The sequence below is a fragment of the Thermobia domestica genome, chromosome 10 (genome assembly GCF_964235325.1).
Source record: "Thermobia domestica chromosome 10, izTheDome1.hap1.1, whole genome shotgun sequence".
NCBI classification, from domain to species: domain Eukaryota; kingdom Metazoa; phylum Arthropoda; class Insecta; order Zygentoma; family Lepismatidae; genus Thermobia; species Thermobia domestica.
This window is the reverse complement of record NC_137463.1, coordinates 263,923,846-263,950,027: the sequence shown is the minus strand read 5'-3', so window position 1 is coordinate 263,950,027 and position 26,182 is coordinate 263,923,846.

Genomic DNA, 26,182 nt, shown 5'->3' with positions numbered 1-26,182 from the left:
TTCCTGGTAATGTAAGCTTCTTGTTTAAAAAAAAAGGAATGATAGATAATTTGGATTATTATGTTAAGTTTTGAATTTTTTTGCTGGGTAATTTAATATTTGTACGATGACTAATTTTGTGTTCTTTTAATCGGCTTATGCGGGAATTCTAAATTATATTAAATTCTAATTGCACTTCTGGTAGAGACAATTGGTAATAATTGTTTTGATATACAGTTCTATATCTTAAATATGAATGAACAAATTTAGAAGTTGTTAGGTCTAAAAATTAAGACAAAAGTTAAACATGGAAAATGTTGCTTAAGAAACATTCTGGATAAATAGGACCATGAAATTGATATACGTAACATGATGCAGGAACATATTCCAAATTATTCCATCTACTTAGAAGCTACTCACAACGGAAGTTCGGGAGAAAGCAACCGCCTGCAAAGAACCTAGGCACGCCATTTTAAAGACCAGTTCCTACTAATTACAACAACCAAATAAAATTCCTGTACAGCTGAGAATTGTTCGAGAGATGTAACGTTAAATATGCCTCTTAGTGACCTGTCGTTAATAAACAGTTTTGATAAAACTTGCTACTGCTAGATCACTGGGATCCATTCAGACAAATTGTCCATTGCAAGTGGAATGACGGATGGTAAAGACGTAATGTTTGAGAATATTTCAAAGAACTTCACATGATTTGTACAAGCATTAGATGTGTTTAGATCCCGACCAATCAAAGATAATAGCAGAAGATTTGTACATAGTATGAAACTTCATCCGGATGTTATAATATACCAACGAAACAATCAAATATAGTTCTTTTCCAAACTAATAAATGAGTTCCGACCACTCTATACATTGGATTATTTCAGTTTCTGCTCCACAAGGCCAGGTACCGAACAAATTAAACACCTTTTGAGTCACCTGTCGAATTTACTTTTCGCTTTGGTTATGCGAACTGTTCCCTTGACGGATACAACGCAATTGCACGTATAAGATGTTCATGGTGCAAAGAAGTCTTTTGTCTGCGCCATTTCTTCATAGAACAGAAGAAAAACAGTAATGAATTTTCATCTCTAACCTATCGTTATTGTGAACACTATAATGACTAATTATAACTAACAATAGTTAGTTATTGCAAAACATTTACTTTCTGTTACCTTCTGTGCTGGTGCTGTGCCATCAGTCGTAACTCAAAATACTTATTAAATAAACGCAACAATAACTTATTCGGCGAATTAAGTTACGAGTTTACACAGTTATCACTTGGTCACTTCACACCTAATACACAGCTACTTTACACTTCGGTAGGCTTCAATTCGTATGTCAATATTCGTTGCTAATAATGTTCTACTTAACGCGTTTAAATGGCATATACACAATTTTTCATACGAATTTTCAAGTCGAGTCTCTCGAACAGTACTCAACCGTACAGGAATTTTATTAGCTTGTTGTAATCAGCATCAAATGGCCCTTCAAATGACATGCTTAGTTTCTCTGCAGGCGAGTGCTTTTTTCGAACTTCCCTTGTCAGGTGCAAATGTTATTCTTGATGATCGATGTCAAATTATATGGAATCTGTGAGTCTAACATTTGCACGTTGACGATTGAACAGATTCGCCAAACGATAGTGATATGAAGTATGCCTTAGTAATTAGTAATAGCACGAACACTTTTCACAGATTCTTATTTAATTGTATTCCTGAAGAAATCATGCAGACATGATGTTGGTCAGTGCCCACACATTAAGGCAAATTGTCCGTTTATTTGCCACTTCTGGTCTAAATGCACTTTATTTCTTTTCGTTTTACTGTGCAGAATATCTCAGCTTGAACATGTAAACAGAATTGTAATCAGTTGTAATTGTGTGTTCTTCATGCTGTGTATAATGTGCATGTGTATGATCGTCAAAGATGTGTATGTGACAAATTTCATGCCAAAAGAACAGTAAATAAGAGCAATAAAATGAAAATAAAACTTCATTGTTTATTTAGCAACATTTTGTTTTACTCATTCTAATTTCCATATTTATAATTCTTTTCCTATGAATTTTACCACAAATATACATTTCGCGATTATAAAAATCATTATTAAATTATATTCTTACAAGAAGACAGTTATAGATATGCGAAAATCATTTTGGACATGAGTGTACTAGATGTGGTCGTTCTACCATTACTCGTCGCGGATTATCAAGGTCTTTTAGAAGAGATAGTGAAAAAAAGCCTACATGATGAAGACAGCATTTCGGTAGGACGTAGAGTGATTAGATAAATACGATTTGCAGACGAGATGGCGCTTGTTGCAGAATCTGAAGAAAAAATCATTAGGATGTTAGAAAACTTGAGAAAGAGCTTTGAAGAATATGGAATGAAAATAAATGTTCCGAAAATAAAAGTCATTATGATTGAAACGAAGAGATCTGTGTGAAATATGAAAGTGGGAGGGGGAAAACAGAACAAGTGAATAGTTTTCATTGACTGGGTAATATTCTTAATAATGACATGAAGTGCGAACGTGAAATAAAAGACATTTGTAGAAAGAAAAGTTTGTGTTGAGGGATCTTGGATAAATACTTGAGAAAGACTCATAAAATATTTCGTGTGGAATGTTGTACTGAATGGGGGAGAAACATGACCATTACACAAAAGTGTTGAAAAATGACTAGAAGATTTCGAAATGTGGGTGTGGAGAGGAATGGAAAGAATTAGTTGAGTTGAGAGGAAACCAAGTGAGTAGGTGTTAGAAACGATGGGGAAGAAAAGAACACTTTTAGATATTATCGAAAAGAGGAAGAGAAACTGGTTGGGACATTATCTAAGAAGAAATTGTGTCATGAGGGACATGTTAGAGAGTATGGTGACAGGAAAGAGAGGGAGAGAGCGAAGTAGTTCACAATTAATGGACAATGTAAAAGCAGAAATATCATACTTGAAGACGAAGCGGTTAGCGGAGGATCATGATGCATGGAAGGTTTTCAGCTGTGCCAAGTGACCTGTCAATAGACTCAGAATACTTATGATAATGATTACTTCCACCACAAAGTACAGTGACAATCTCTTATAAGTCACTAATGTCCATTCTTTGCTTTTTTTTCTCAGTGCAGTACATTAAAATGGAAATAACAGAAGTCTAATTTAGGAAATAGCTTTTACTTGAATACTTACTATTCTTCATAGTGTTTGAAAAATTTATATAAGGTGGATTTATTATTATTATTATTATTATTATTATTATTATTATTATTATTATTATTATTATTATTATTATTATTATTTAACAAATATAGATATTTAAATTTACCGAAACTAACTTTCTGCTTTACAAATATACAGAAAATATGTTCATAGATAGAACATAATGATTACTTCACCTCCATCGTATTTTGGGGTAAATTGTAGGGGTATTTAGGAATGGTTTTAGTTAAATCAACTATCTGATATGGTAGCTTTTACCTTGCGTGATTTAATAGTATATCACTCGTGTGGTTTAGTGTATAGTTGTCAGATAATTATATAAAACATTATTAAACGAGAAACCAATATTGTAAGGAATAAAAAGACATGTTGCATAATTTATATATATATATATATATATATATATATATATATATATATATATATATGTATGTGTGTGTGTGTGTGTGTGTGTGTGTGTGTGTGTGTGTGTGAGGAATTAAATACAGTCGGTGAGAAAGAGGGTCATCGTGCACTTAAATGTTGCGATTTGGTAACCAACCTTTCTAATGAAAATAAGATAATTGTAAAATTTCTAGCAGGGCAATGAAAGACGACGTCAAATATTCTTGACTCAGCGACGATTAAAATAATTTTTGTGGATGGAAATATACCAAGAACAAGCCTAAGAACATCTGCATCCGATAACAGCACTTCTCCTAATGTATCATTTGTTAGAAAATGCATACACTCACAAAAACCAAAAATGAAATCTTTCAGTTTAACGTCTCATGTGATGCACTTCAGCCAAAGAGAGGCAGTTAATTAAGACAAGTAAATGACGATGAAAGAATTGGTCGAATGAGAATGTGGAAGAACACGGCAGAAATTCGAGAAAATTAACGGTCACGATGCTGTCCACCCGAAACTTATTTGGCTAGAGATTGAACAAGGTACCCCATACACTAGATGTAAGCACTTAGCAAGCAATCAGCTATCATGCTCCCCCCTTCCCATGTAGATAACTTAACTTGAACCAGAAAAGCCACTAATGGAGTTCTAATCCAGTTTTCTGTCTCTACATTGCATGTGTTAACAATATATGCAAGGCATGTCCTTACTTAGAAAACGCTTTTAGTTTACTTTCGTAATAGATTTAATCAACTGGGATCATTTTATAGAAAAAAATACTGTGCATTAGATCGAATGCATTCGACATGCCTCAGTTTGTTCATAACATCATTAATAAATAATCTGCATATTATTTAAATTAATTGAAGTATTTTCAAGCTTGTTAAATTTGTTTAGCATTTACTAAAATGTTGCCAGAGTAATATAATTATAAGCCATAATTTGACTTTCATGTTAAGTTAAACAAGTTATGAAGTTTGAATACTTATTATATGTTCATGTAAAATATTTGAGAAACAAACTTTATTTTAAGTTATAAAATTGAACCTCGTGAGTAAAAAAGTGACTCGTAGTTGTGAAAAATAGGGAATTCATAGTTTATACCTAGACGATGTAGTTCTTGAAAATGTTGAATTTAGAGAAACACAAATACAAACCATTCTCAAGCTACTACTCGAGAGATATTATGAAGTTATATCTTTACGAAGTAAATCTTTAGTTGAGAAGAGAGAATTACAAAAGGAAAAGAAATGCAATATCAACACTTGAAAATAAATTAATAAGTTTTAAATAACTAGAGTAAGACGTGTAGTTTCTTCACTTATGCTATGAAGATAATTTAGAATTTCTGAGAAGTAACTACAACTATTCTCTATACTACTCAGTATGCTCAGATACTGTGAAAGGACGATTTGCAACTCCAGAGAATATAAACATAGTTTACAAGAACGAAAGAAACCAAAATAGCTCAAAAAACATATTTAATGCAAACATTGCGTCAAAAATCACACGAGAGCTGAACTTAGAATCAACATTGAATCGAAGAGAAATAGGTGTGTTTCTGTTCATGATGTTACCTACAATTCATTATTTATTAAATTGAATTCATTAACAATTGTACAAACAGTGTCGCGGAGTGGCTTCGACCTTAACCTTTAAAAGCACATTGATACAACCACTGCGTTAATGCTTTAAACTTCAATAGCTCAGTCACTAATTAAGATAAAAAGATAAGTTTTGTATCAATGCGTTTCTGAATCGAAGTTTTCCGCCATATGCATTTTATGTATGTGTGGATACTACGGCGGAGGAGGGAGAGTAATGTTCATGTTCTTTGTATCAGGTTTTTTGGGAGGTCTTTCAACCCCTAGGGAGTACACTGATAAAACTTTGTGTGTGAAGCAATGAAGTACTCCACCACATGGTATGTGTACTTGTTGCTTATATGAGGGGAGGCAATGTCGACCAATTTTTTGAGTCTCAGCTGTTTGACATAAATTACATTAATTTGAGGATGGTCCCATATAAGACAAGATAACTTTTCATTCAATCGGTCTAGAAGTATAAATTCTTGTTGCTGTAGATAACGTGTGAAGCAAAAATGATGTGCATGTAACGTGGTACTATGGGGGACGAACGAAAATCAAGTACAATTATTTTTATTCTACGCATAACATTTGTTGAGAATATTTCCTTTGTATTGCAGCAATAGTACCTTTTTTTATATTATTGAATCATTCTAGAATCTGAACTTTCTATTTTTAATGATCCGGGCCAACTTTGGAGTTTTGTCAAAAGCAAAACCAAGCATATGTCATCAGCCTCCTTTACTTACAATGGGAAAGAACTAAATAAGGACAGTGAGATTGCTCAGGCCTTCGCGCATTTCTTTCAATATGTTTATAACAATGTCTTAGCAAAATATGACGTAGACAGTTTTATATCTTACAAGACGGAATGCATTAGTCTGTTGGACAACTTTCAAGTTGGAGAAATACAACTGCGAGAAATTGAAGTGGCTATAAAGGCACTCAAACCAAAAGCGTCATGTGGACCGAATGGTATTCCTCCGTATGTTGTCAAAGGCTGTATTCATATATTCAAGCATCCGCTCCATACTATATTCAATATGTCCATAAGAACAGGCACTTTTCCGGACTTATAAAAAGAAAGTTTACTGTGTCCAGTGCCAAAGTCTGGAAACAAAAGCGAAATACAAAACTTCAGACCTATACCATTATTATCTCCTTTTGCCAAAATTCTTGAGAGTTTTTTATATACACGAATTCTGAATCACGTAAAACCAATTATATCTATACATCAACATGGTTTCTTACACAATAGGTCTACTGCAACAAACCTAGCAGTTGTAACAAATTTTATAGCAACGAAGTTAGACAAAGGCGGCCAGGTAGACGTTATTTATACCGATTTCAGTAAGGCATTGGATGTCGTGGATCATGATGTTCTATATCGGCAATAGAACATATTATATTGTATTTATATAACCGGAAACAATCTATTCTATACAAGGGGCATGTCACCGAAAAGTTTGTCACTCTGTCTGGGGTTCCTCAAGGATCTCATCTGGGTCCTCTGCTATTTCTACTTATTAATGAAATTCCACTTTTTATTGAAAACTCTGAGATTCTCCTATTCGCTGATGTTCTCAAATTATATTCTAGAATTATTTCAACTGAAGACTGCATACAACTACAACAAGACCTACAGCGAGTTCAAACATGGTGCGATAACAACAAATTAGTAATAAATGTATCCAAGTGTAAATCTTTGTCTTTTACGAGAAAAAGAAATCCTATCACCTTTGACTATACACTGAAAATAAACTAAATTGTCTAAACCAAGTACTGTCAAAGATTTAGCCCTTATTTTTGATCCTGAACTAAATTTCAATCAACACATAGATATGAAAACAAACAGCGCATATAGAAACTTAGGTTTAATTTACAGATAGGACAAGATTTCTCCAGTGAGACAACGTTTACAACATTTTATTTTACATATGTTAGATCAAAATTAGAATATTGTTCTACTATATGGACCCCCAATAATACAAAATACTCTCAAGAAATAGAAAACATCCAAACAAAAATCTTGAAAATGCCTACATACAAAAAAAACTAATTATTATCCCAAATATTTTTCCTACAATGATCTAGTAAACAACTTTAATTTTCAAACTCTAGAAAAAAGAAGATGGATGTTGGACTTGTTATTCTTATACAAGTTACTAAATAATAAGATTGACTGGATGGAGTTGGTCTCGAAAATATCATTGCGGATTCCCACTTGCAAAATCAGAGTAGAAAAAACAGGGACATTTTATTGTGCAAAAGCCAGGAGCAATATATTATATAAATCCCCTATGTGGAGGCTGTGTAAATTATACAATGATATTGTAAATAAGCTTGATAAAGTGGATGTATTTAGTCTTTCAGAAAACAGGTTCAGATCATATGTGAAACGAGAAATTTTCTGTAGAAATAATTAAGAAATTTATATATGTAACGTGGGTTCCTGTCACCACGGCATGGCGCGTCCTCAGGTTGCGGATCGAGGAGAAGGTCTCTAGATATAGAGGTTAGCTGCGAATATACTGAATAAGCAGTCGCGGACAGCCGACTAGGAGTGGTCCTACAGCTTGGGGGTTTGGGTAGGGCTAACAACCTCATCCTGTAAAAAAAGCACTTGTTCAGAAATATTCACAAAAGCCTCGGACAAGGACTGATAACTTGGCACGACCTCAGCAAAAGAAAATGGACATGAGATTTGGAACATGGAATATTAGGAGTCTTTATAGGGCAGACCCGTTAAAATCCGTAACGAGTGAGTTAGAGAAATACAGGATGGACGTAGTAGGAGTTCAGGAAGTTAGGTGGGAAGGAAATAGATCTGTGAATTCCGGAAAATTTACGTTCTTTTACGGGGAAGGAAATAAAAATCACCAGTTAGGAACAGGGTTTTTCGATCATAAACGTATATTACCAGCAATTAAACGGGTTGAATTTGTTACTGACAGACTTTCTTTTATTACTCTTAAGGGACGGTGGTGTGATATTATTGTTTTAAATGTACATGCCCCGACTGAAGATAAGGATGAGGATATAAAAGACAGTTTTTAAGAAGAAGTGGAAAGGATATCTGACCAACTCCCGCGATACCATATGAAAATTGTATTAGGGGATTTCAATGCAAAGATAGGACGAGAGGATATTTTCAAACCGATTATAGGGAACGAAAGTCTACATTAGTAAAGTAATGACAACGGTGTTAGACTCGTGAACTTTGCAACATCCAAAAGACTAATCGTGAAGAGTACAAAATTCCCACATCGCGACGTTCATAAATACACTTGGACATCACCAGACGAGAAAACAAATAATCAAATTGATCACGTTTTAGTAGATAGAAGAAGGCAATCTAGCATAATTGATGTTCGGTCGTTTTGAGGAGCTGATTGTGACACTGACCACTACCTGGTAGCAGCGATAATACGAGAAAGGTTATCGTTGAATAAAGGTAATATTCATTGTTCGAAAACGGAGAGATTCAATTTAAAGAAATTAGAAGAGAGCCAGATAAGAGAGAAATACCAGATTGAAGTTTCGAATAGATTCTCGGCTTTAGAAGATTCGGAATGCACTAGTGTTGAGGATACCTGGATTGAAATTAGAGATAGCATTAAAATTTCAGCAAAAGAAAAATTGGGACACGCGGAAATACGTAGGAACAAACCATGGTTCGACCAGGAATGCATAAAACTAGCAGAGAAGAGAAAACAGGCAAAATTACGCTGGCTACAAAATCCGAATGAAATAACTACACAAAATTTCGCAGATATCAGGCGGGAAACTTCCAAAACCTTTAGAACAAAGAAACGCAATTTTCTGAAAGCTAAAATTAAGGAACTTGAAGATAATGATAAAAATAAAAACATCCGTTACATGTCTGTGTTTCTATATTCCAGAACCCAACCAAATAGAAGTGGAAACCGCTATAAAGAAATTAAAGAAACACAAATCTCCTGGTGTAGATGAAATTCCGGCTGAGTTAATTTTAGCTGGAAGCGAAAAATTGTGGAACAAGATACACAAACTCATTCTTCTTATCTGGAACAAGGAAGAATTGCCACAAGAGTGCAAAGAATCAATCATTGTTACAAAACTGACTGTAATAATTATCGAGGCATTTCTCTTCTGTCAACATCCTATAAAATCCTTTCAAATATTCTATTAGCAAAACTGACCCCATACGCAGATGAAATTATTGGAGATTAGCAGTGCGGATTTAGACGATATCGATCAACTATCTACCAAATATTTACCATTCGCCAAATACTCGAAAAAAGTGGGAATACAATACTCCGGTACATCAACTATTTATTGATTTTAGAAAGGCGTACTACTGTTAGGAGAGGAACATTATACAACGTTCTTATAGAACTTGGAATACCAAGAAAGCTAATTAGATTAATTAAGATATGTTAAATGAATCCTAAAGTAAAGTCTGAGTAAGAAAAGTTTTGTCCACGAGCTCTCACGTCGAAAAAACCTTGAAACAAGGAGATGCGTTGTCGCCATTATTATTTAACTTCTTTCTGGATTATGCTATAAGGAAAATCAAAGATAGCAACCAGGGCCTAGAGTTGAAGGGTATTCACCAGGTTATGGCATATGCCGATGATGTAAATTTAATAGGGGATGATAGTAGAACAATAGAAAGAAATGCAGAGATCTTAATAAACGCTTGCAGAAACATGGGTTTAGAAGTAAATGCAGAGAAAACTAAATACATGGAAGTGCGTCGGGACCGGAATACAGCAAATTATGGATGCGTTAAAATATTAAATAATACTTTTGATAAAATGGAAAGTTTCAAATATCTAGGATCAATATTAACAGAGGGAAATCATATTCACGGAGAAATTAAATGTCGACTAAAAGCAGGGGATTCGTGTTACTATTCGGTTCAAAATCTCTTGTCGTCGCGAATTCTGTCGAGGAATTTGAAGCTTAAAATATTCATAACGATAATCATGCCTGTTGTTCTGTATGGCTGCGAAATATGGTCACTTACTCTGAGGGAAGAACATAGACTGAAAGTATTTGAGAACAAGATCCTGAGACAAATATTCGGATCCAAGAGGAACAGGAATGGGGTATGGCGGAAACTTCGTAACGAGGAACTACATAATTTATATGGTTTACCCAACATTGTTAGGGTCGTCAAGTCTAGGAGGCTTAGCTGGGTGGGTCATGTTGCTAGAATGGACGAAAGTAGAAACGCTTTCAAAGTCTTGACTGGAAGACCAATCGGAAAACGACCATTAGGAAGACCTAGGCGCAGATGGGATAACAATATTAAGATGGATCTCGCAGAGATTGGAATACAAAGTAGAAACTGGACCCAATTGGCTAAGGATAGAAGTCAGTGGAGAGCTTTTGTGAACGCGGCATTGAACCTACGGGTTCCATAGGCCATAGAGTTAGTTATATATGTAACATTTGCTGTATGTGCACAACACTGTAATTGGGTATTAAGCCTGTTGTGTTGTATATTAAATAAATAAATTGTTACAAGTGTGTCGCCTTCACACAGGCACGCAGCTAGGGGGGTCCGGACCCCCATGCCCATTCGGGACCAGAAATGAAAAATTTAAGGCAGGATGAAACAAAATGAAATGAGAAAAAGAAGGATCAACATTAAAAATTAAAAAATAAAAAACTACAGGAAGCTTTTCGTTACTCTTTCTTATTAGGAGATTTTTATTACTTGCAATACGTGGTGGCAAGGTGAGTGAGATATCCTGGAAGAGTCAGGGAATTTGAAATTTCTAGAAACCTTACAGGATTCCCAGAATTTCTGCTACTAGTGAGGGGGATTTCAATCTTCATCTCTTTCATTAAAAATGAATGTGAATTAAAAGAAGATACCTGGAGAGAAATGGAAACTTGATTGACTCAGTTGCAACAAAGCCGTTTGACATTGTAGCTGAAACGAAGGGAAAGGAAACTTACTTTTTGGTCTAGTATTAAGTCATCTCACAGCAAGATTTGATTCAGTTTTCCAGTAGTTCACCTCCAACATGGTAAGGGGCGCCTTTAGGATTTGAATTTTGGATATGCCCGCTCCCTCGCGTATGGATATATATGCGCATTTGATTAATTAATGACAATAGGAAATTACTTTTACAGAAGTGGTTGATGCTGTTTATTAAATAATTATTTACCATTAATATAAAGAGTGGAAAATATATTTACTCTTTATTTTATCTATTAGTGTTTATATATTTTAAAAAAATTTTGGGTAGGCCCGCGCTCACCTGGCCTACCTGCTAAAACTGCAATTGCTCGCAGTACGTAAAAGATGCCACCGTTCACATCCTGAAGACATGTTTGGCCGTATATTAAGCAAACAATGCAAAAGGATGCCTAAGACGGCCCTTATCCCCGATAATCTGACCTTTTGATTAGATTAAAACTACAAAAAGCATACAAGTATTTCAATATAGATATTGATATTTTGTATTGACAATATACATATTAAAATAGGAGACTATATGATACTATTGCATATAGTATAGAACTATGTATACAAGACAAATCGGCTGACTAGGTGATGCCTAAAAAGGAGTTGTGATGCAGAACACTAACATTCTTTCTTAAGAGTCACCTTATGTATCCTCTTGCATTGTTTACTTACTATATGGCCAAACATATCTTGAGGATGTGAACTGTCTCACCTTTTACGTACTGCGACTCTTAGCATGTTAGAGATGAAAAAGTGAATAAAATCTTGATGTGAAATAATTTTATTACTGAATTAAGCTTACTTTATATTTCCTTTCAGTTACAATGTCCAACGGCTTTCTTGCAACTGAGTCAATCAATTTTCTAGTTGCCTACATGTATTTTTTTAAAATCACATTTTTCTTTACCAAAGTAGATGTTGAAAACACTCCTGATAAAGAACTGTATCCTCGTCATTTTTCCGAGAAGAACAAGAAGAATGACATCTAAAATTTATGATGAAACTTAAAGAAATAGTTATTCTTCTTACACTCTCTGTTAGAATAACCCAACATATTACGAATGCAGGGCAAAATTTAACAAGAGGACAAACCTCAAGGAATATTCAGACAGAACAATCTATATTCAAGCGACAAAATCATAGGCGAAAATTAATAAAAGAATGTTTTTTCCCCTCAACTCTTATGCATCTAAAATTTTATCTCAAATTCTTCACTTTACGGAAGCAACTTTTCTAAACTGCTGAAAACCCATTAAAACTATTATAGTAAGTATATATTTCACATTCTGATCTTTGTTTAAAAATCTTGATCAGTATTTCAGAATTCAAATATTTATACACTACTCAAAATAAAAGACTGCTATATGCTTGTACACAAGAACGACATTTTTAAAATCAAATAGTATCACAATTACTTTTCGTAATTAAAATGAATGGTCTTACTGTAATATGCTAAACGTATTTCAAATGATTTAAAGGTATAATAAATAGGAATACCCAGAACTTTTCATATGGTTATGCGTGAAAGTAATTAAAGCTAATATGCCCTTTTTACGTTTTCTTAAGTTTTAAGCATTTTAAAATAAAGAAAAAGTTATTTCAGTTGAAAAATGTATATAACATTTTAGAATATATGCCAATTGAAGGGAAAAAATAATCATATAGGTTGTGCACTGGTACATCCAATATATACTCTTGTGATTTTGTCCCTTGGATTTTGTCCTCGTCAGAATTTTCCTTGCATTTTGACCGCTTGGATTTAGTCCCCACCCTCCGAACTACAGCCGTTTTACACATGAGCTTCGATGCGTACAAACAAACTAAGAGTCAAGTTTTTCAGTGCTACTTTTCCCTTAAAAAAATTTCCTCGCATAGAAAAAGATTCAGCAAAACGGGGATAAGATCATTATAACATTTACTACAAAGTCCTGTAGGATTTTAGGCAAAACGAGAATGATTCTTCTTAATATTGCACCCCCTATTTGAAAGGGTGTAAGGAATTCATTTCGGGTGAAAGTCCGAAAATTTTAGAGGGGTGCTGGGGGTGGTACGTTGTGTAGATAAATCACTGAACCCCAGTCAGGATGGTCGGTAGCGGAAATCGAACAAATGACGTCTCGAATGCGAATTCAACGCTATATCACTTAAGCTACTACAATCAAACGCGAGCCATCCCACTGTGAAATATTTCACCACCCATGAAGTTTAAAATAAAAAAAAAATGCACTTAGTGCAAAAATAATAAACAAAAAGCAATCAATTAGTCACTTAAGAGTAATTATCTTGAGCACTAAATTAACTGGTTAATTGATTCTAATTTAACGTCACTTTCAATCGGAAGGCTTAGTAAGACATGAACTTAATAACTGAAAGTGGGATTCGAACTCCATGCGCTTCTTGCTTGAATCAAATCCCCCCTGCGGGAATCGAACCGCGGGGATCTACCGCGTCAAAAATGCATACATTCTATACTAGTCACGGAGGAGCTCATTGAACACTAGGGCTGAGTGTGGTGGACATTATAAACTGTATTCCAATAAACAAACCTTTTTCAAACTCTGTACTGCTACGAAACCATCGGCTTCGAAGAGAAATTTTAGACATTTCAGACTACAATACAAGCTCTAAGAAATATTTATTAATTAATTAAACTCTGCAACAATAAGTATTTTTCGTTACTTAATATTCAGAGTCGCAGCTCTCAAAGTAAATGTAACATAACCTTAGTTGACAAATGCATACATAATTCAACAGTGGCAACGGTGGCTCAGTGGTTGAGTGTTCATGTCCGGTGCATAATTTCCTTGGTTCGAACCCAGTCCACCCCAAATGAGCTCTGTGATGAACAAACAACGTATGTGTGGTCTTTCTCCAGGTTCTCTCGTTTCCTCCCACTTTCTTCATTCCACATCATCTTAACCCCTTCAGTGCGTAATTTTCAGATGCGAACCGCTGTAGAAAGTGTAGTTTTTTTTTGGGGGGGGAGAACTATGGAATTTTTTACCTTTTAATAACTTTTGAACTTGTCGAGCAATCACAATGAAATTTTCGGGATTATGATCTTGTTGCTTCTAATTAGCTACTATAACTTGTCATTGTCGTATTTATGGTTATCATCATCATCATCAGGTTAGGTTACACAAAATTTGGGAATGCCTCAACAGATCAAGCTCAATTTTTCTGTGTGGTCTCTTGAGGTTCCTAAATAAAAATGAATGTTAGGAATTTATTACGGTAATCAAAATAAGCGTCATCATCATCATCATCATTGATACGCGTATCCACATATATTCATGAAGTGAAAATCAATATTTTGAACGAATATAAATAGTATTTTTACATTTTCATCTTTATGTGTTTTCTCTTTTTTCTTGAAAGGTACAAAGGTACAATTGACTAACGAGTGTGATCAAAAAGTTCTGGGACTGATTTTTATGTGTCTTTTCTGGAATACACCTTTTTTGTGTGATCAAAAGTTCTAATGAATTGACCTTGTCCTTCACGTTCACATTGAATCCACTATGACCACTAAAACTTCAGGCTGCAATTGTAGTTGCAATTTAGTCCAGCTAACACCGTTCAACGACGACGCAATCACGTCATCACTAAAATCACCATCATCACTTTCGTCCGACTCCAAACCTGTTGATTCTAAATCTGTTTCAAAATCACTTACATCAGAATCACTAATTAATAACTCTTCCTCGATGTCACCATCGTTGAAATATCGTTTTGAAGCCATTACTGTGCTGTCTGCTCAAACAAAACAAAGAATGAAAACTGTATTTGACGAAGCACAAACTCTATTTTAATTTCTTTCTTTTTTTCCTCTTCTCCTTTTAATTAAGCAACAATTGAAACCAGTTGAGCGCAAACTCGCTAAATATTGTCGGGATAACATTACTCATAGTATGGGCAAGTATATTCGCCATACGCAATACAAAATAGCTAAAGCAAAATGAAAGCGTATATATACGCCATCCGCACAGCAGGTGCGTTTTGAAGACACGAGTTAACTCGCCACCCACACTGAAGGGGTTAACTGACATAACCGTGGCACGTAAAACTGAAAGATTTCATTTAGTTTCCTACATAACTCAAATTTAAACTATTTTAAAAGTATATGAACCGACTTCAAAATAGAATTGAAACTCATAAAATAATAATAGCAGTAAAAGCAGACATTACACTGAGAAAAAAAATGTATGTGACGTAAGTAAAATCGTATGTTACATTTGTAGATACTGTAGTTTTCGGACTTACCGTACAGCAAACGTATAACTGTAAGCGTAGGTTTTATAATACTTTCTGTATAATTCCATCTGTACGTACTTTCCGTATGAAACAATATAGGCACTCAGGATATCACATACAAATGGTCGTATATAACATATAGCTGACGAATGTAACATACATATATGTATGTAATATAAGGAATACTGTTAGATATCAGACATCCTGCAACGGCATGATGTAGAATACGGATAACGTATGGTACGTTGCGATTTCTGTAGTAAGCAAGAGGATTCCGTATATTTGCACAATATACTGCTGTCCGGAGAACAGATTTTTCTCAGTGTAACAGTAATAAAATTTAAAAGTAGAAAATAAGTTATTACTGTTTTCTATATAAAATGTTTGAAGTCGTGCCAAGGAAACACATTAATGCGTTATAAAATCATCATCGAAATAGATTATGTTAGGAAATAATTTATTCTACTTGGCACGACATCAAAAGAAAAAAAATCTATAAAAGTAATAATAATAATTAATATAAATAATAGTAAATTATTTTCTGCTTTTAACCTTTTATCATTGGTATTGTTTGCTTTTTAGTTTTTTTTAAATGTCGGTTACAATTCTTTGACACAAATGAATAATTCTGAAATTATAGTTTTGCACTCCACCGAGAATCGAACCCGGGATAACATACACGAAAGCCACACACGGTAATCACTAAACCAGCGAATAAACTTATAGAAATTCGATACTAACGTGCAAATAAGATTTTCCATAGATTACAATGTTGACTTTAAAGCCTTGTAACTCCTATACCCTTTGATGTTTACCGTTCACATTTCGTACTTTTACTAATCTCAGTTCCTGCTTCAGGAATATAACTTTACATACCATGTCTAGTTTTCCAATTTTTGGATGAGAAAGTTTACTTGTGAAACTCCTCGGTACTTCATACGCTGAACTTTCTTGCCTACCATGCACCTTAAACATTGTTTTGCTTCTTACACGTTGCAACGCCTGTTTGGGTATTTAGAATAAATAACTATTTCTAATACAAATAAGAGTGTAATTCAAATTCTCATAAAGACAAACAAACTATTTGCTGAGCAAAGCAATATATTCGCATAAAAAACTACATCGAATTTTCATAGCTCGGAAGTGTTGACATTCTTGAAATACCCAAGAAAATGGTGACTTATCAAGTGGCAATATCCGCGAGTGAGTAACTAACGTCGTAATTTGATTACCGAAAGCTTCTTGGTTCGAAACCCGTCTCCCAAAGTTGTGAATGTTTTAATATTCATTATAAATATGTTCATTATAAATATGTAGATCCTTTTTCTCACAGTGCAATCACCAGATTCATCAAGAAAAAGTTCTCCACCTAACTAACTAACTAACTAACTCTATGGCCTGTGGAACCCGGAGGTTTAATGCCGCGTTCACAAAAGCTCTCCACTGACTTCTATCCTTAGCTAACTGCATCCAGTTTCTACTTTGTATTCCAATCTCTGCGAGATCCATCTTAATATTGTCCTCCTATCTGCGCCTAGGTCTTCCTAATGGTCGTTTTCCGATTGGTCTTCCAGTCAAGACTTTGAAAGCGTTTCTACTTTCTTCCATTCTAGCTACATGACCCGCCCACCTAAGCCTCCTAGACTTGTCGAGCCTAACAACATTGGGTAGACCATATAAATTATGTAGTTCCTCGTTATGAAGTTTTCGCCATTCCCCATTCCCGTTCCTCTTGGATCCGAATATTCGTGTCAGGATCTTGTTCTCAAATACTTTCAGTCTATGTTCTTCCCTCAGAGTAAGTGACCATGTTTCGCAGCCATACAGAACAACAGGCATCATTATCGTTTTGTATATTTTAAGCTTCAAATTCCTCGACAGAATTCGCGACGACAAGAGATTTTGAACCGAATAGTAACACGAATTCCCTGCTTTTAGTCGACAAAAGTTCTCCACGTAAATTCTACAAATACGGGTGTGATGTTCACAGGTTTTAGTGATAACCTATGATTTCTTATACTTCATAAAATACATTTTTCTCAGAATATGGATGCTGCTCAATCACTTGTTTCTCTAATTCTAAGCTATCATACATAAATGTACCCTCTCTACCCCCATATTTGAATTTCTTTCCTCTACGCCTTCCCACTCAATGTCGTTTTTCACTAATTCACATGGCCTGCGATCGAACTAATTCACCTGGCCTGAAACCAGATGAAGCCTCTATCTATCTCATCCTGAATCCCCATTGGTTTGGTTTTAAAAGCTACGGATACTTAGGCATTTCAGACAGGAAACATACACACAAAAATCAGTAAGACAATCGATTTCGTTCTGGAAATTTTCATCTCCAAATTTCTTCTTGCATTATGCGACCAATCATAAGAAAGAGCAATATAATATTCTGGCAAAAGTTGAGCTATACCTGTATATAAACAGCTATGACATCGATAATCACCTATACATACATCACCAGTGTTAAACTATTCGGAGAAAACTGGCAGAAAGTATTATTATCCTTTTGATATACTATGCTACCCTCTTTACTCTGTTGAAATTCTGGTTGCAACATATTTAGAATATATTTTTTCTTATTACGGGTTGCAGAAATTATTTTATTTTTTAAAAAAATAATTAATTAATTAATTAATTAATACTTTATATATATATTTGAAAAGTGCATCGAAATATAACTAACACGTCTCGAGGTAATTGCGTAAATCCATTAAACATACACATATATAGGCCAAACAGGTTAAACCTTTTTAAACTTATAGGTCAAACTTTTTTAAAACCGGTTAAAAAAATAAAAGGAAATCAATTAATCCTTTAAGAGTAACCACAGTAACCACCTTGAAAACTAAGAAAAACCTTTATGAAACATATAGAAATTAACTTGGAATTAACTATACAAAAGTTTATAGAATTTTAAATTACACAACTGAAAACTGTAGACAGAAGAAAAGTAGGCAACAATGTGTTAAATATTTAAAAAGATTGAAAAAGGACGAAGTAACAAATCTTTTCTTTGAGAAATTCAAAGAAAAATACTCAAACGAGGAAAAGATAAGTGCATGTGCAGGTAGTAATAGACTGTGGGAGCATATTAAATTGTGTATACACCAGACTGCAGAAGAAGTAATAGGTTACAGCTATCATAAAACTGCTAAGAAACCATAGGTTACAGATATTGCAAAAAATTAGGGGAAAGGAGAACGTGGAATCGAGTTGATACACCGAAGAGATCAGAAAGATGTACAGGAAGTTAAATAGCAAGTTGCGAAAGGAAAGAGATAGAACAAGGGAAGAGTTTTACAAAAGTAAATATGAAGACATAGAAGGATTTGAAAGAATTGGGAAATATGAGGAAATACATGGAGGTAAAATCTATGGAACTGCGGAGGAAACAAGGAGGTACTAGAAGGAGGCAGTAGAAAATAAGAATGGGAAGGTAATCAGTGAGAAAAGCGAAGTCTTATAAAGATGGAAAGAATATGTTGAGGATTTATATGAGAGTAGGGATATACCGATTAGCCTAGATATCGAAGTAGAAAATGAAGTAGACGAGGATAAACGGTTTAGTACTCTTGAGGATGAGTTCGAAAAAGTTATATCCAAGATTAGGAATGGAAAGGCAACCTGGAGAGATAATATACCAATCGAATTCATTAAGATTATGAGAAACAGGGTCAAGAAAGAAATGTTCTGACTCTGTAAAGAAGTATATGAAACAGCAGACTGGTCGAAGGACTTCCTCATGATAATCAAGACATTGATGATTACGAAATCGAATTCAATGAGATATGAGGTTTATAGAATTATTAGTCTCATACCTCATGCTGCAAACATTTAGCTTCGAATTCAGCGCAGAAGGTTATATGGAAGAACAAATGAAAAAGTTGAGGAGGAACAATTTGGGTTCAGGAGAGGTAAGTTTGCAAGAGATGCAAGTGTATTATTAAGAGTGATCGGTGAAAGATGTATAGAAAAAGGGAGAGAGATGTATGTGGTATGTAGTGCTCTCAACGGGTCGGGTCGGGTCGGGTTGAAGACCGACCCGACCCGACCCGTGACCAGAATTGACTGACCCGACCCGATGACCCGAACCGTGATTCGACCTCATTGACCTGACCCGACAACCCGACCCAACAACCCGGCCCGAATAACCTGATCCGACAACCCGACCCAAGCTGACCCGATTGACCCGACCCGAATAACCCGATCCGACAACCAGACCCGAGCTGACCCGACAACCCGACCCGAATAGCCTGACCCGAGAACCCGACCCTAATTGACCCGACTGACCCGACCCGTAACCCGACCCGAGCGGACCCGATCCGAGTCGGGTCGGGTCGGGTCACGGGTTGGGTCGGGTCAACCCGATCCGTTTGAGAGCACTATGGTCACGACACTGGGTGAACGCCAAAATGCACTCCCATTGGGAATTAAACCCGGACCACGTGTACCGAAGTCTTACACGTTAACCACTAGCTAGATCAAGCGCTGGATTTCTATATGCATCTTAATGAATATTTGGCACTTCTGAGGTTTGGTTATTTCTTTTTATAACTGATACCAATGTCCGACGTGGGAGAAGTTTATTTTTTTTTCTTGCTTTAGTTCTATGTGAAGAAATTTTTCTTCAAGGTCAGTGTTCTCACCTGCTTGGACGGCAGGGGGTCTTCTCGGAAGGGAATAGCAAGAGTCTCTTGGAGGAGACAAAAGGAAATCGTTTAACTACAATGATAAGGGTTGAGGAAACAGGAGAACACCTGTGATTTTTTCCAAGCCTTCAACTTTCATTCCAAAATGGGTTCTTATGATTCCGGGACCCGTGCCACTTTGATTTTTCTTTCTTGGTAATTAAAACGTATTTTACAGTATATATAGTTGCACGTAAGAAGATACATAATATGAATTTTGTAATTTAAAATTTAAAAATACTGTATGATATTTAGTTACAAAGTACTAATTTTATTTCATCACTTTCAGTCCAACAAATGAAATTTAAACAATTCGCTTCCTGGGTCTTGGTCATCAATACTGCGTCTTATTCTTTGTCTTACAGTCAAGTCTTGGTCCTGCATTTCGTAGTTTTGGTGGCCTTTCATGCTATACAAGAGCCAAGAATGCTCGCCTCATCGGTACAAATGAAGACCAAGTGTGATTTTGATTATGGTCTTTCATACTATACGGAAAGCAAGAAAATATGCTCATCGCTACTTGGTGATCACCAAAACAAGACCAAGAGCAAGATTACTATGCAATTCGTCTTGCATATCCAATCTTTATCTTGTTCGTGTATCGATGTCCATGGGCTTGGTGAAATAAAATGATATATATGCAGTTTAAGGTCCCTCGATTCTGCACCGAGGCTAAGGGATACGGTGACCATGAGAAACAAATGAAATGGTGAAATGAAGAAAGTGGGAGGAAACAGAACCCCGAGAAAACCCACTACACGGCGTTTCTCCACCACAAAGCCTACTTAGCACAAGCTGGGATCGAACCATGGACACCATGCACCAGAGATGAACTCTCTACCACTGAGCCACTGCAGCCCTGCTTGGGCTTGGTCGTCCATATTCAATCTTTCTTTTAGCCTTGCTTAACACGTTAGTTGCCATGTGGGTCCGATCGGACCTACTGGAGTGATCTAAGAAAATGTTCTTGTAGGTCAGATCGGACCCACAATTTCTATTTCGTCGAATTGACGTTAGAGTACTTGTATTGTAAAATCCTGTCTCTTCTGTTAATTAACTGTAGTGTTTTTATTACACTTTTAGGTTTTGGTCTTTGATATTGATTATTAACGCCGCTAGGGGCGCTAAATACCAAGTAACAAGCATTTGTTGCTTTTGTAGACCCGATCGGACCTATGTTTTGCTTTTTCAGTGACATGTTAAAAAGTTTAACAACGGATTCATTATTTATTCTATTTTGCACATGTAGTAATAAACAAATAACTTTCTAACAGAGTTGCCAGTTCAACTGCAATTTATCCCCTTGCCCATAAACAAAATATACACACGTAGGTCCGATCGGACCCCCAACTTTTATGCACGCGGATTCCCTACCATGCCTTAGATTATGTTTCAATATTAATATTATGTTTTAAAAATATGAACAAAACAGGAATAATGTAAGTAAGTACGCTTGGCACTCTACCGGTGAACAACAAAATTTACGCTTGGCAGCAACGTGTTAAACCACTTTTAGTTTTGTTCTAAATCCAGACTCCATATTGGCGTAGATATTAATGTTACGTCGATTGGTAAAATCAATCTTCCACATTTACAAATTAAAGTACAAACAAGTAGAAAAATAAGCATTTACCATAAAAGCACTAGCTGCAAGTGTTCAAAATAGATTTATGGCTTCTATAAAATAGATGGCTTCTATAATAGATTTTTGGCTTCTTTAAAATCAATTGAAAATTGTTATTTTTAATTAGGCAGCTAGTGAAAAAACAGCAGCTTTTGACTCCAGCCGAGTTTAAGCTCAACCTAAACTCAGTTGACTAAAGTGAGCTGACCCGACCGACCCGACCCGATAATCCGACCTGACAACCCGACCCGATAACCCGACCCGACAACCCGACCCGATACCCCAACCCGAATAACCCGACCCGAGGTGACCCGACTCACCCGACCCGAGTTGTCCGGTTTGAGAGCACTAGTGGTATGTATTGATCTAGAAAAGACGTTGACCACGTGAATTTGGAATTCTTGTTGGAAGTTCTAAAGAATGTTGCCTTGGAATGGAGAAATCGAAGATTCACAGGAAATTTATGTATAAACGAACAAGTAAGTGTTAGAATAGGGGAGGAAATAACAGAGGAAAGTGCAATTGGAAGGGGAATTTGGCGGGGATGCTGTCTTTTACCTACATTATTTCATATATATCTAGAAGAGAAAGTGAAAAGAGCCTACAAAATGAAGGTGGCAATTCAATAGGAGTTAGAATGATTAGGTGCATACGGTTTGCAGATTATATGGCGCTTACTGCAGAGTCTGAAGAGAAAATTAATAAGATGTTAGAAAACTTAAGGAAGGGCTGTGAAGAATATGGGGTGAAAAGAAGTGTTAGAAACACAAAAGCCATGGTGATTTGAACGTTGGGATCAATGTCAGATATAGAAGTAGGAGGGGACAAAATAGAACATGTGACTAGTTTTAGATACATGAGTAGTATTATTAGTAATGATGTTAAATTGGATGTGAAATAAAAGCAAGGGTAGGTACGACGAGAGAAGCCTTCTCAAAGTACTATTTTGTAGAACCTTGAATAAAGAGCTGGGAAAAAGACTAATAAAGTGCTTTGTATGAAGTATTGTACCGTATGTGTCAGAAATATGGACATTACGCAAAAATGATGAGAAACGTCTAAAAGCTTTCGAAATATGATGTGGGGAAGAATGGAGCGAATTAGCTGGGTCGAGCGAAAAATGAATGAGTGAGAGTTAGAAATGGCAGTGGAGAAAAGGACAATTTTAGACACTATTAAGAAGAGGAAGAGAAACGGTTTGGGACATTGGATGAGAAGGAACTGTATTATGAGGGACGTTTTAGAGGGTATGGACGCAGGAAAGGGAGAGAGGGGCGAAGAAGACTATAATTAATGAAAGAAAGTTAAACAGAAAAGTCGCACGTGAAGACGAAGAGGTTGCTGAAGACGTGGAGCATGGAATCTTCTCAGTTGCAGCAAACGACCTGTCAATAAGGCGGAATACATAATGGTGATGATGAAAGTACAGAAATTATGTACGCTCAAAGTTGGCGAAACGATGCAGTATACAGTAGTCACTTATATGAAGTTTTACATAGTATTTCGTTTAAAGTCCTACTAACAATAATGGGATGCCTTGGTAGGTGCTGAGGTCATGTTTAGTTAGTCTTAGATGCAAGATAAATGCCAAGATGCTTGCTGAATGCTAATATTAAAAATAAAACATCTACTATGTGAGAGTTCAACAGTTGTTTGCAAAAAATTCATTAAGAGGGAAAGAAGTTGCGAGGAAGGTAATATAATAAAATCTTCGCACACTACAAAACTGTAACTAACCTGGTAGAAGTAGGAGCTCCCTTGTGAACTAAAATATAGTTTCTATGAAGAGATAAATTATAACGAACATAAACTCTAATATAATAATTCAGTGTCGAAGAACTAGAAGTTGCTTTATTTATTTATTTTTTTTACATTTGTGAAATTTTAGCTCGTAAAGTTTCGAAACGAAATTAAATTCTTTAACTAATATTTTGTTCGATAGTAGTAAATATTTTTCGGTTTCTTGAAGCAAAAATTGGTATGAAATATATTGAAAATAAAATGTCTTGTGAAAAATTGTAAGACAATTTCTCTGTTCTATGGGGTAGAGCAAAATACGGTAGACAGGAAGTTGAACTTCCCCATCACGTTTTATTACAAAAGTGTCATCTTAAATACAATATGTTACAGTAAGTAAAAGTTCCTCTAATTGTAGGTTAACAAAATGAAAGGAATTCAATGACCAGGCGTTTAACAAGGGAACATCTTACACTGATAGTAGCATTGCCCAATCAAACAATGCGCAATCGATAGATGTGTGGAGGAAAGTGAGAAATCCAAAGTTTTACGGTCCGACACCCAGAAACACAGGAGATACAGAGGAAAGAAGGATCTACAATAATGTGAAAATAGCAATGCAAAAGATACACTGACACAAAAAGAACTTCAAGGTGATTAAAGTAATCAAAATGACATCTACACAACAGTATAGTAAGCAACAATTGTACCCACAAATATGCTCAATAACATCACATGTAATGCAGTGTTGCCTACTGAGCACAAAATGAAGTTTTGTTAAATAGCATTGAACACAAATTATAACATCTAGAAAATCTAATTATGAGTAGAACCTTACATGTGAAGTCTTGATGTACAGTGTTGCCAACGTTTAAGGACTACTTGGTCATCCAAGGGCATGGATCATTTCAGCTTATAACATTGCCAGAACATACCAATTCGTCCCACCTTCGAGGTCCATTTTGACCGTCTTCCAGTGACGCAGAAAAGGTCGAAATAGGGGCAAAAAGGGTACGCGATGTGAAATTAACGACCTCGAAATTCGACAGTGGCGGAACTCTTGGACATTTTCGTCCCATCTTGGAAGCCCATTTTGACCCAGTTCCGGTGATTTGCAAAACGTGAAAATACCCGCTCAAAACGGCAAGAAACGGGCACTAAACGATGCGAAAGGAGCGACCTCGAAATTCGTTGGTGACGTTACAGTAATTCATTTTCGTTCCTTCTTGGGGACTCATTATAACTCATTTCCTATGACGCAGAAAACGTGGAAATAGACACACAAAACTGCACAAAACAATGTGAAAGCAACGACTTCGAAATTCATTGGTGGCGGAACAGCAACAACTTGTTCCGCCATAATGGTACGCCCATTTTGACCCACTTCCGGTGACACACAAAATGTGGAAATAGGCTCACAAAGCGACACAAAATAAGCACAAAAGATGCAAAACAAACTACCTCGAAATTCGTTGGTGGCGGAAGAAGTTAATGACGTCATGAGCAACAATATAAGTATGTACTGTAGTTCTTCCCATCAAGGCTGAGAACTGCACAGTCCAAGTTTTTTTTTGCCAAAGTAGAAGCCCAACCGGGATAGTGATGTCAACCGCTCGGCTCGGTTCAACTGAGCGAACAGCTTGAGCTGGCTTGGTTGAGATGACCCATCGAATGGGCTCGATTGAGCCGGCTCGGTAGGGACGAGTCATCGACTCGGCTCGATTGGAGCCAATGACTCGAACCACCTCCGTTGAAACGAGTTTATAGGCTGGGTTCGAATCAGGTCAACGGAGCCGATGGCTCGAACTGGCTCGGTTGGTGTAAGCAATCAGCTCGGTTCGGTTCAGCTCGTGTGAGCCACAGGCTTGAGTTGGCTCAGTTGGATGAGCTTTTGGCTCGGCTCAATAAGTTAATGAGGTGTGAGAGAGCCACTTAAGTCGTTAACACCCTAAACCCTGGTCGAGCATCTTTAAACATGTTTGGCTGGAGCCCTATAACTTTTAACAATTGTTGGCTCGAGCCCAAATACTTGCTCTTCCTCAACTCAAACCTAGAACCTCGTGACCGATGTCCTTGCCTCGTAAAGATTTTTTAACGACGAGATCGACTGTCAACTAATTTTTAGTATTCAGATACGAACCGCCTATATTCCATGTTTATACACGGTGTTAAATAATTAGTTATAGTAGTAGTAGTAGTAGTAGCATAGATGATTATATTGTCTATTTAGGATACTTGAAGAGAGTAGTACTTGGAACTACACAAAGGATTTAGCTCGAATTGGCTCGTTTTGGCTCGACTCGACTGAAAACTCGGTCCGAATTGAGTCGAGTTGGGGGACATTTTTCGAGCCGAATTCTCGAGTCGAGTTCAAAGGTGTCTGCTTCGAGTCGAGTTGAGTTTTAAAGAAAACTCGCCCGAACTCGCTCGTGCCCATCCCTATTGTATGCATGACGGGCATATAGAGTTTTTTCAAGTGAGGTAGAATCATAGAACATAATATATTTAAAAAATGCTTAGTTTCATGGCTTTCTTCCCAGGGGGAGGCGAAGGGATAGTAGGTATCCAGCATTTCCTATAAGTACCTTTTTTAAATATGTAAAACAGTAACAAGTGGACAACACAATATACACATACCTTCTTATCTTCAGTTTTAATTGCTGATTTCAATTGCAATTAACAATTACAATTAACAATTACAAGTTTCAATTGTCAATTGCAATTAACAATTAAGT